Genomic DNA, 11,544 nt, shown 5'->3' with positions numbered 1-11,544 from the left:
GATATAAAACGGATAGAGTCGGTCAAGAGGAAGGCTACTAAATTGGTGTGTGGTCTTCGTCATGAGGCGTATGAGGACAGACTTAAAGATCTCAATCTCTATACTTTGGAGGAAAGATAGGAGAGGGGAGATATGATATAGACATTTAAATACATACGTAATGTAAATGTGCATGAGTTGAGTCTCTTTCATTTGAAAGGAAACTCTGGAATGAGAGGGCATAGGATGAAGTTAAGAGGTGATAGGTTCTGGAGTAATCTGAGGAAATACTTTTTTATGGAAAGGGTGATAGATGCGTGGAACAGTCTCCCTGAAAAGGTGGTGGAGACAGAGCCTGTCTGAATTCAAGAGGGCCTGGGATAGGCAGGTGGGCTCTCAGAGAGAGAAAAAGATAATGGTTATTGCGGATGGGCAGACTAGATGGGCCATTTAGCCTTTATCTGCCATCATGTTTCTGTTTCTGTAACCCTACTTCCAAATGCCCTCTGCTCACCACCCTAGCCAGCCATTTAAACATCTCTGCTAGCTGTAACCCTTACCCTGGCATCCTCTCTGTCTTTATTAGATTGTACGTTCATTCAAGAAGGGACTGTCTCCTTCATGACTGTACAGCACTGTATACATCTGGTAGCACTCGAGAAAATTTATAGTAGTCTTATGCTTGCGGGTGTCACCTATGTCAGTACAGTGGGCTCACACTTTTCATCACAAGTGTACTAGTTAGGGTGGCATAATAGGCCTGGGTCCCCTTCTTTGAAGTTCACTGCACTGCCCATTAGGCTACTTCAGACACCTGCTTGCAAGTCTATGCTAGGACTAGCCATATTATCTGCAACTGTCATAGGTGTCAGTGACCACTGGGGAAGTTAAGGGGGTCATATTTTTATCCCTCTAGTGGCCATCTGGTCAGTTTGGGTATCTTTTTGGCCCGTATTCACTTTTAAAACAGGTCTAGCCCAAAACTTCTGAATTACTCCCTGGATGTTTTGTGTTTATCACTGTAAAACATCCAAGCGCTAAGTCTGCCCCAAACATGCCTCTAACACATCCCTTTAAGATTTAGACACAGAACAATCAGAAAGACATCCAAATGGTCTGTTTTGAAAATACCACTTGGAAATTTTGACTATTAAAACATCCAAGCTTTAGTTTATGCTGTCTTTTGGATAGCTCTTTTTTGAAAATGAGCTCCATAGTGGAATTAGAAAAGATACAGAGAAGGGTGATGAAAATGATAAAAGGGATGGGATGACTTCCCTATGAGGAAAGGCTAAAGTAGCTAGGGCTCTTCAGTCTGGAGAAGAAACTGCTCAGGTGATAGGATAGAGGTCTATAAAATACTGAGCAGAGTGGAACTAGTAGATATGAAGCACTTGCTTGTTCTAAAAAAAAATACTAGGCCTAGGGGCAATGAGATAAAACTACTAGATAGTAGATTTAAAACAAACCAGAGAAAATATTTCTTTACTTAATGTGTAATTAAACTCTGGAATTTGATGCCTGAGAATGTGGTGAAATCAATTAGCTTAGCAGGGTTTAAAAAAGGATTGCTTGAGGGACCTTTGGTCTGTCCCACTGATAAGTCTTGTGTTTTGTTTAGGGAGTTCCAAAACCCGCAAGCGACCCCCCCCTCCCCCTTCCTTAGCATGGTTATATCTTTCTCTCTCTTATACTCAAACCAAACATCCTAGCCCTAGTCCTGCATCTCTTATTCTCAAGCACTTCGTTCTCATACAGTACATTATTTTCAAACTTATATTCCAAATGAGTTTTGACCAGGCAGCGCCACAGTCGCTCTCCTCCGTGTCCCGCCCCCTCTGATGTGATTTCCGGTTTCCGGTAGGGCGGGATGCTGCCGAGGGAAGGATTTTGCGTCAGAGGTAGCGGGACACCAGAAAAGCAAAATTGTGAGGTTGGCCACAGGCAACCTGGAAGGTAAGTTAGAAGGTATTATATGGGGCGGGGAGTTGTTGGACGGAGGCTGGGGATTTGAGTTTGGGAGAGACTGTCCTAACGAGGGAGTCACGTGTGGGTAGCTGAGCGTCTGCTTCTCGCAGCATTTGGAGAATTCGATACCTTGGGGTGACTTGGAATTCATTGATGTCCCCGTATTGGGGTTGTGTGGGAGCTTCCTGGAGGAAGGGAGAAGGACTGCGGACGCGGAGGATAGAGAGAAACATGCTGGACGGGAGAGCTGGATAAGTGGTAGACTGTAGAAGAGAGAGGAGGTCCTCGGATGTTTTTGAGGGCGCGTGACTTGGTATTTCTGCATAATAGATTTCCATGGCAACATAGAAAGGTAGATGTCCATAAAATAGGACTAGTCAATCTGTTTATTTGTACCTACCTGTTGTGATTTTGTTGGTCTTGTTTGTCCCGTAGCATTCTTCTTTCCAAAGGGTTTAACTTTGAGAATTGCACAGCTAACATTTTACTCTTCAAAGTTCTCTATTGATTGGTTAAAATTGCTCTGTCTAAAGTGACTCCTAGGTTGAGCTTATGATTTTAACCGATTAGTACTAGTTTTTATAATTAAACAAAGACAGTGTTGCTGAAAAAGACCATAGGCCTATGCACTTTTCCATCTAAACTAGTGGTCTTAAACTTGCTGCCTCCCAGATACTATTTTGAGGCCCTCGGTATGTTTATCATAATCGCAAAAGTAAAATAAAACAGTTTCTTGATCATATGTCTCTTTAGCTATAAATTACAATATTATTATTAAGACTTAGCCAAAAGGAAAGATTTATAAACTATAGAGTTTTACCTCATGCAAAATTGTCATTTCTTTAATAAGACATTAACTATTTTTTCTGAGACCCTCCAAGAACCTACAAATCCAAAATGTGGCCCTGCAAAGGGTTTGAGTTTGAGACCACTGATCTAAACCAACAGCCCCTAATTCCTATATCCCTTTCTTCTTCCTGAGATGTCTGTCTTGTGCTCTTTTGAATTCTGATAACAGTTCTCATCAGAACCATATCTACTGGGATAGTATGCAATGTATCCATGTCCTTTTTGTAAATAAATTATTTATTGTCCAAACCATTTTTTTTTAAACCTAGCTATGCAAACTGCTTTTTTCCTGACCTAAAAAAATGTAATTGTAACTTTTTTTTTCAAGGATTTTTAATTGTAGTCCACTCTGACATATTATAAAGGGTGGAATATTATTTATTTTTATTTATTTATTTATTTTTAATTCTTTATTCATTTTAAATCATAGAACAAGTGCACAAAAATACAACCACTATAACTTCAATAAAACACTTGAAAATCTTTCCATGTCATCTAGAACAAAAACATATATCCCCTCCCACCCTTCTTAAAGTAATTTAAACAAAAGCTCAACAAATAGTACACTATTAATAAATACAAATATAATGTATACTACTAATACCACCCCTCACCCCCCATTGTGTAAATATAATCTCCCATAGAAAGTGATGTCTACTCATTACAAAATTTTTCCAATGGTCCCCAGATCTTTTTAAAATTATTATAAGTCCCTTTCTGCATAGCAATTGCTCTCTCCATCTTATATATATGGCATAAAGAGTTCCACCAAAATGTATAATTGAGATTAGAATAATTTTTCCAATTATTGGTAATGTTGAATGGCGACCCCTGTCATGATTAACAAAAGTTTGTTATCGTACGATGAAATTTGACTTTTTTTCCTCATAGATATACCGAACAGAACGGTGTCATAAGATAATGCAACATGATTTTCTAGAAGACAGTTAACTTGAGTCCAAATTAAGTTCCAAAATACCATAATATAGGGACAATAAAAAATTAAATGATCCAATGTCCCTACTTCGAGATTACAATGCCAGCATCTATTAGACCTAGAGCAATCCAACTTTTGTAAACGAACTGGGGTCCAAAACACTCTATGCAATAAAAAGAACCAAGTTTGTCTCATAGATGCAGACACTACATCTCATTCTCTAAGACCAAATTCGTGGCCATTGAGATGCAGAAATTTTCTGCTTAATCTCAATGCTCCAAATGTCTCTTAGACCATTTTTAGGCTTTTTATTTATATATCCAGATATTAATTTATACCACAATGCGGCTTGATGCCCCAGGAAGTCTGCCTGAAAACATAGGAACTCCAGACTAAATTGATCCTGAACAGCCTGCTTCAGCTGCAACCATTTAAAACTTTGTGATTTATTGAGACCAAATCTATGTTGTAGCTGTGAAAAATCAAGCAGTTTACCATCTGAAATAACATCATTTAAAGTTCGTATGCCTGCAATAATCCAGTCCTTCCATAGGATTTTATTTCCGCCAATTTGAATCTTGGAGTTTATCCATAAAGATATGATTTGTTTATTTATTAATTGGAATAGGTGTTAAATTACTAATGAATCTCAATGTTTTTCATGTATCAGATAAAATTCTGTTATCTTCATATCTTCTAGGTATTTTAAAACTAGGAATATGAGCTAAATATAAAGGAAACAAAAGACGCCATTCCAAATATAACCAATCAGGTGCATTATCAATAAGTTCTGGGAGGATCCAATACATACCCTGACGCATAATATAGGCTTGATGATACCTATAAAAATTTGGAAAATTTACCCCACCCTCCACAATTGGCTTTTGAAGCCAATTGTGGGATGTTTACCAAGCAATTCTGGGATGTTTACCAAGCCAAAGAAACTTTGTAAGGATACCATTAAGCTTTTTGTAAAAGGACCCATGAAAAAAAACTGGTATCATACTCATTTGATAACAAACTACAGGCAATATCATCATTTTAATTGTTTAAACTCTCCCCCACCAAGAAAGGTGTAAAGCAGGGGTGCCCACACTTTTTTGACTCGCGAGCTACTTTTAAAATGACCAAGTCAAAATGATCTACCAACAATAAAATTTTAAAAAAACACAACACACACTGTATGCATAGTATTGTTAATTATCATTCCTATTCCGAGGTTTTTTCAAAGAGGTCAAAGCAGATGACTCTATGCCAGCGGTTTCAAACTCAAACCCTTTGCAGGGCCACATTTTGGATTTGTAGATACTTGGAGGGCTGCAGAAAAAAAGAGTTAATGTCTTATTAAAGGAATGAGGTAAAACTCTTTATAGTGTATAAATCTTTCCTTTTGGCTAAGTCTTAATAATAATATTATAATTTATAGCTAAAGAAACATATGATCAAGAAACTGTTTTATTTTACTTTTGTGATTATGAAAAACATACCGAGGGCCTCAAAATAATACCCGGCGGACCGCAGGTTTGAGACCACTGCTCTACGCACTGTCACCTCAGTAACAACCATACAAAAATAGACAGATACCCACCCCCCCTCCCTTTTTACTAAACCACAATAGCAGTTTTTATCCCAGGACAAGCAGGCAGATATTCTCACATGTGGGTGACGTCATCCACGGAGCCCCAGCGCGGACAGCTTTTCAAGCAAACTTGATTGAAGTTTCAAGTTTGCACACTGCACCACGCATGTGTGTGCCTTCCTGATCCACTAGAGGGCGCATACCCTCCTCATGGTCCTCAGTTCTTAGTTTTCCGCTGAGCCAGAAAGACCTTGTCTCTCTTCTCTGCGTTCTTCTAAGTGCCTTTCTGGCACCGCGGCTTCTTTATTTTGTTAGGGAGTCGCTGTGCGTTTGTTAATTGATAGTGTATTTCTTTGTTTCAAAAAAAAAAAAAAAAAAAAGAGGACTTTTTATTGTGTTTTTCCTCCAGCAGGCCCGTCTTGGGCCTCAGCCATGCGGCTAGGCCTCATTTGCCTGCAGCTGTATTTTCTTCTTCCCTGGCCTCTCTCTGGGCTCACCTCGTGTGAGCAGAATGGCCGGGACCCTCTTTCCTTCGTTGGAATCGGACTGTGCAGCTTCGATCCCCGGTAAGTTTTTCTTTCTTTCTTCTAGGTGCGTTACCTCGGTAACGCCACCGGCTGAGTCTCAGGCATTCCAGGCATCGAGTGCGATCGTGCCCGCCTCTACGAGACCTTCAAAGCGTGCCTCCTTTCATGGGAATACTCATATCCAGGTTGCCCTTATGGAGTGCACTGCTGCACCTTTATTACCAGTTTCATTGGTACGGTGCCGACTTCTGAAACTCGATGTGCCTCGACGTCGACTGGAGCTTCGTGCCTCGACGTCGACTGGAGCTTCGTGCCTTGACGTCGACTGAGGCTTCGTGCCTCGACGGAGGCTTCGTGCCTCGACGTCGACTGAGGCTTGGTGCCTCGACGGAGGCTTGGTGCCTCGACGGAGGTTTGGTGCCTCGACGGAGGCTTCGTGCCACGACGGGGGCTGTGTGCCTCGACGTCGACGGGGGTTTCGTGCCTCGACGGAGGCTTCGTGCCTCGACGGAGGCTTCGTGCCTCGCCGTCGACTGAGGCTTGGTGCCTCGACAGAGGTTTGGTGCCTCGACGGAGGTTTGGTGCCTCGACGGAGGTTTGGTGCCTCGACGGAGGCTTGGTGCCTCGACGGAGGCTGTGTGCCTCGACGTCGACGGGGTTTTCGTGCCTCGACGTCGACTGAGGCTTCGTGCCTCGGCGTCGACGGAGGCTTGGTGCCTCGACGGAGGCTTGGTGCCTCGACGGAGGCTTGGTGCCTCGACGGAGGCTTGGTGCCTCGACGGAGGCTTGGTGCCTCGACGGAGGCTTGGTGCCCCGACGGAGGCTTGGTGCCCCGACGGAGGCTTGGTGCCCCGACGGAGGCTTGGTGCCCCGACGGAGGCTTCGTGCCTCGACGTCGACGGAGGCTTCGTGCCTCGACGTCGACGGAGGCTTCGTGCCTCGACGTCGACGGAGGCTTCGTGCCTCGACGTCGACGGAGGCTTCGTGCCTCGACGTCGACGGAGGCTTCGTGCCTCGACGTCGACGGAGGTTTCGTGCCTCGACGTCGACGGAGGTTTCGTGCCTCGACGTCGACGGAGGCTTCGTGCCTCAACGGAGGCTTCGTACCTCGACGTCGACGAAGGTTTCGTGCCTCGACGGAGGCTTCGTGCCTCGACGGAGGCTTCGTGCCTCGACGGAGGCTTCGTGCCTCGACCTCGACGGAGGCTTCGTACGTCGACGGAGGTTTTGTGCCTCGACGTCGACGGAGGTTTCGTGCCTCGACGTCGACGGAGGTTTCGTGCCTCGACGTCGACTGAGGCTTCGTGCCTCGACGTCGACGGAGGTTTCGTGCCTCGACGTCGACAGAGGTTTCGTGCCTCGACGTCGACTGAGGCTTCGTGCCTCAACGGAGGCTTCGTGCCTCGACGTCGACGGAGGTTTCGTGCCTCGACGTCGACGGAGGTTTCGTGCCTCGACGTCGACTGAGGCTTCGTGCCTCAACGGAGGCTTCGTACCTCGACGTCGACGAAGGTTTCGTGCCTCGACGTCGACTGGGGGCTTGGTGCCTCGACGTCGACTGGGGCCTGGTGCCTCGACTGAGGCTTTGTGCCTCGACGTCGACTGCGGCTTGGTGCCTCACCACCGCCTGAGGCCTTGTGCCTCGACGTAGTATGCGGCTGGGTGCCTCGACGTCGTCTAAGGCTTTGTGCTTTGATTTTCTGACTCAATGTCGACTGGGGCTTGGGGTCTCGATGTCGACTGAGGCTGTGTGTCTTTGTACCTTCAACGTCGGCTGCGGCCGTGTGCTCCGCGTCATTTGACGCTGGTGCTTTGACGTCGCCTGAGGCTTGTGCCTCGACTGAGGCTGAGGGCCTCATCGTCGGCTGGAGCTCGGTGCCTTGTCGTTGCCGAGGCTTCGTGCCGTCGACGGAAGCTTTGTGCCTTGACGTCACTTGGGCCGTTTTACCTCGGCAGCGGCTGAGGTATTGGGCCTCGGCGTCGACTGCGGGTTTGCGCCTCGGCGTCTCCAGCTCCGGTTTGAGAGGCTTCCCCGCTTTCTCTTCGGTTCATTCCGGGCAGCCGTGACGGAATCTTGTAGTGCGGAGTTTGGTTTCCTGGAGGAGACTCTCTCCCTGCTCCGGCTCTATTGCTCCCGCCATGCGTCATCTCGCTTGGCGCAGAGTGTGGCTGAGGATCCGAACCTCCAGGGTCGTCTCGCCGCTTTTACTTGCGTGAGTTCTGCGCTTCTTCAGGCCTCTCTTGCGGTGGCCACTAACCGCCTCTCAGACCGCGACCGTTCCTTCGCCCCTCGGGACGCCTCCAGCTAAATCCCTTCTGCCTTGGTGGGTTGGTCTCCTTCTCCGGAGGGGCCCTCTGGATACCTTTCTTGTGTTATCTCGGCCTCCTTCGCAGCAGCCGCAATAGCTGCAGCAGCGCCGGGTTAGGGTTCAGCCGCCGGCTTCGGCGACTCCTGGCCGTCCTTTTGACTATTCTCGCATAGCCTCTGGGTTGCTCCCCTTCTGGGGATTCCTCCCCTCCCTTCGGGAGGGGTGTCTCTGTGTCTACGCACCGGGAGTATTGCCTCTCTTCTGTCGGTTGGGCATTCCCATCCTCCCTTCTGCGTCTAGTCCTGGCCCTTCGTGACCTGCACTAGTTTCTAGTACGGGAGTGGGTCAGACTCTGCCCACCCCGGTCTCGGGAGTCCGTCGGGGCGGACCTGGACCCAGTTTGTCTGCGCTCCTTCTTGTCTCGGCCTCAGGGGGAGGCCCTTGTTTGTTTATGCCGGAAGGTGGCCCCTCTGTCCTCGGTCCGCCTCCGGTCTTTTCTGCCTCTGCCTCGGCAGGCTGCCTGTCGGCGCTTGAGTCAGCTGGTGTCTCAGCGGTCTTCGGCCTCGGCTGAGCTGTTGCTGATCCTTTTTGGATCAGGGGTCTCCACGGTGATGTCCCGCTGTTCGTCTGGTTTCATCTTCGTGTTCCCCGCTGGACCCGAGCATCTCAGTGATGGCAGGATCGGGATCCCGCTTCCCAGCACATTGTGGTGCCTCCCTCCTGGACACGCTCGTTTCGTTGGTGGGCCACCACTTCGTATCCCCGCATCAGAAGGTTCTGCCGATGGACTCCTCGGCATGGGCTTAGGGGTGCACCTCGACGGCCTTCGGACTCAGGGTCCTTGGTCGGGTGCAGACTGTCGCAGCCGCATCAATCTGATGGAGCTCCGGGCCATTTACAATGCCGTGGTGGATTTTCGTTATGGGTTGCAAGATTGCGGGGTCCTGGTGCGTCCCGACATCTCGGTGGCGTTATTTCTGTGACCAAGCCAGGGTGTACAGGTTCCCTGTTACTTTGCAGGGAAGCCCTTCGTCATTGGCAGGGGACGTTACACCACTGCTTCTTTCTTCGGGCGGTGTTTTTCCAGGGCGTGCAGCATTGTCTGTTGGACACGTTGAGTCGCCCTTTTCGACCGCATGAATGGTTGCTCCATTCTCGGACTCTGCGGCATGTGGTTGTTCGGTGGGGAACCCAACAGGTAGTTCTGTTCGCTTCGCCCCTCACTCACTGGTTGCCTCGATATTGCTCGAGGATGTACTCCTGGGTTCGCATCGAGGAGGATGCTTGCCTTCTCGATGGAATGGGCAGGTTCCTCTATGCGTTCCCTCCCTTTACTCTGATTCTCGGGTCTTTGATACACCTCCTGTCGGTCTGCGCCACCAGGATCTTGATGGCTCCTCTGTGGCCCTGGCGGCCATGGTTCTCCCTGCTCCTCCAGCGTGTCAGGGAGACTCAGCTTCTACCTATGTTCCCGTCTCCGCTGTCTCAGTGTTGCGGTTTCTGTTGCATTCCAATCTGCAGTCTCTACACTTATCAGCTTGGTTCCTCGCAACGTGCCTCCCTCCTTCTGTTTCTCTCAGTCGGTGGGGGTGTTCTCGAGGCCTCTCGAAAGATCTCCACTCGGCAATGCTTTTCCCAGATATGGTCCTGATTTGCTGAGTGGTGTGCTGAGCACCGCATGGATTCGCTCTCTGCCTCCTTGCCTTCAGTGCTGGATTTTCTGTTGCACTTGTCTCGGTCTGGTCTCAAATCTACATCTATTCGAGTCCACCTCTGTGCTTTTGCTGCCTTTCTTCGGCCGCTAAATGGGACGCTGCTCTCCGTCCACCAGATGGTTTCCCGTTTTATGAGGGATTTCTTCATTGTACATCCCTCCGGTGGTTTGGGATCTTTGTGTGTTCCTGGCTCAATTGGTGATACCTCCATTTGATTCCATTGATGAAGCTCTTTTGAATTACTTCACCTGGCAGGTGGGTTTCCTGGTTGCTCTCACGTCTGCTCGCAGAGTCAGTGAGCTGCAAGCTCTGGTTGCGGACCCGTCTTTTCCTGTATTTCATCATGACACGGTGGTCCTGCGTACTCAACCCCAGTTCTTGTCCAGGGTGGTTTCGGACTTTCCTTTCGATCTTTCCATTGTTCTTCCGGTCTTTTTTCCGAAGCCCCACTCGCCTCCTAGCGAGGTGGCGCTTCACACAATTGACTGTCAGAGGGCGTTGGCTTTTTGTCTTCAACGCACTCAGTCTCCTTGGACGGTTCCTCAATTCTTTTTGTCCTTCGACCCTAATTGGTTGGGACGCCCAGTTTCCAAGCGCACCTTGTCCAACTGGTTGGCTGCTTGTTTTTCCTTTTGCTACGCTCAGGCTGGTCTCGCGCTGCAATGTCGAGTCACGGGACATAAAGTCCGAGCGATGGCGGCTTCTGTAGCTTTCCTCAGGTCGACGCCTATCGAGGAGATTTGCAAGGCTGCCACTTGGTCTTCGGTTCATACTTTCACCTCCCACTACTGCCTGGATACTCTGTCCAGGAGCGACGGCCGGTTTGGCCAGTCGGTTTTGCGTAATCTGTTTTCTTGTATTGCCAACTTCCCTCCGTCCCTTTTTGGTTAGCTTGGAGGTCACCCACATGTGAGAATATGCTGCCTGCTTGTCCTGGGATAAAGCACAGTTACTTACCATAACAGGTGTTATCCAGGGACAGCAGGCAGATATTCTCACAACCCGCCCGCCTCCCCGAGGTTGGCTTCTTTGCTAGCTATCTGAACTGAGGACCATGAGGAGGGTATGCGCCCTCTAGTGGATCAGGAAGGCACACACATGCGTGGTGCAGTGTGCAAACTTGAAACTTCAATCAAGTTTGCTTGAAAAGCTGTCCGCGCTGGGGCTCCGTGGATGACGTCACCCACATGTGAGAATATCTGCCTGCTGTCCCTGGATAACACCTGTTACGGTAAGTAACTGTGCTTTAGCGCAGGGAGCTGCGCTGAATGCCCAGCGCTGCTCTCGACGCTCATAGGCTCCCTGTGCTAAAAAACACTATTGCGGTTTAGTAAAAGGGGACCATATTGTAAAATATAGACAGCAGATATAAATTCAGACACATTTTGATCACTAAATTTAAAATAAAATCATTTTTCCTACCTTGTCTGGTGGTTTCATGCGTCTCTGGTTGCACTTTCTTCTTCTGACTGTGCATCCAATCTTTTTCAGCCTGTATGCTTCCTCTCCTCCCCACCTCATTCCCTCCCCCAACTTTTTCTTCCTCTCTCCCTGACCTTTCTTTCTTTCTTTCTCTCTTCATGCCCCCTTTCTTTTTTTCTGTTTCTCTTCTTTCCTTCTGTCTCCCTGCCTGCCCCCTTTCTTTCTTTTTCCCTGCCCTTCCCCAAGCCACTGCCGCTGC

At 48.2% G+C, this 11,544-nt stretch overlaps 1 protein-coding gene across 3 annotated transcripts in view; it reads left to right on the top strand.

Annotated features, from left to right (window-relative positions):
* Positions 1–1,784: 1,784 nt before the first annotated feature.
* LOC117361507 (ras-related protein Rab-5B-like) overlaps positions 1,785–11,544 on the top strand; it is a 64,315-nt gene continuing 54,555 nt past the window's right edge. The window contains exon 1 of one of the 3 annotated variants that reach the window (XM_033946940.1): positions 1,785–1,935. The gene's annotated coding sequence lies outside the window, so the exon portion shown is untranslated. Of the gene's footprint in view, positions 1,948–1,996; positions 2,300–11,544 lie in introns of those variants that run through there. The other 2 variants (XM_033946942.1, XM_033946941.1) reach the window with 2 other exon arrangements.

The sequence above is a fragment of the Geotrypetes seraphini genome, chromosome 5 (assembly GCF_902459505.1).
Source record: "Geotrypetes seraphini chromosome 5, aGeoSer1.1, whole genome shotgun sequence".
In the NCBI taxonomy this organism is placed as follows: Eukaryota; Metazoa; Chordata; class Amphibia; order Gymnophiona; family Dermophiidae; genus Geotrypetes; species Geotrypetes seraphini.
Note: the sequence above shows the minus strand (reverse complement) of the source record. Positions and strands in the feature narration are given on the sequence as shown.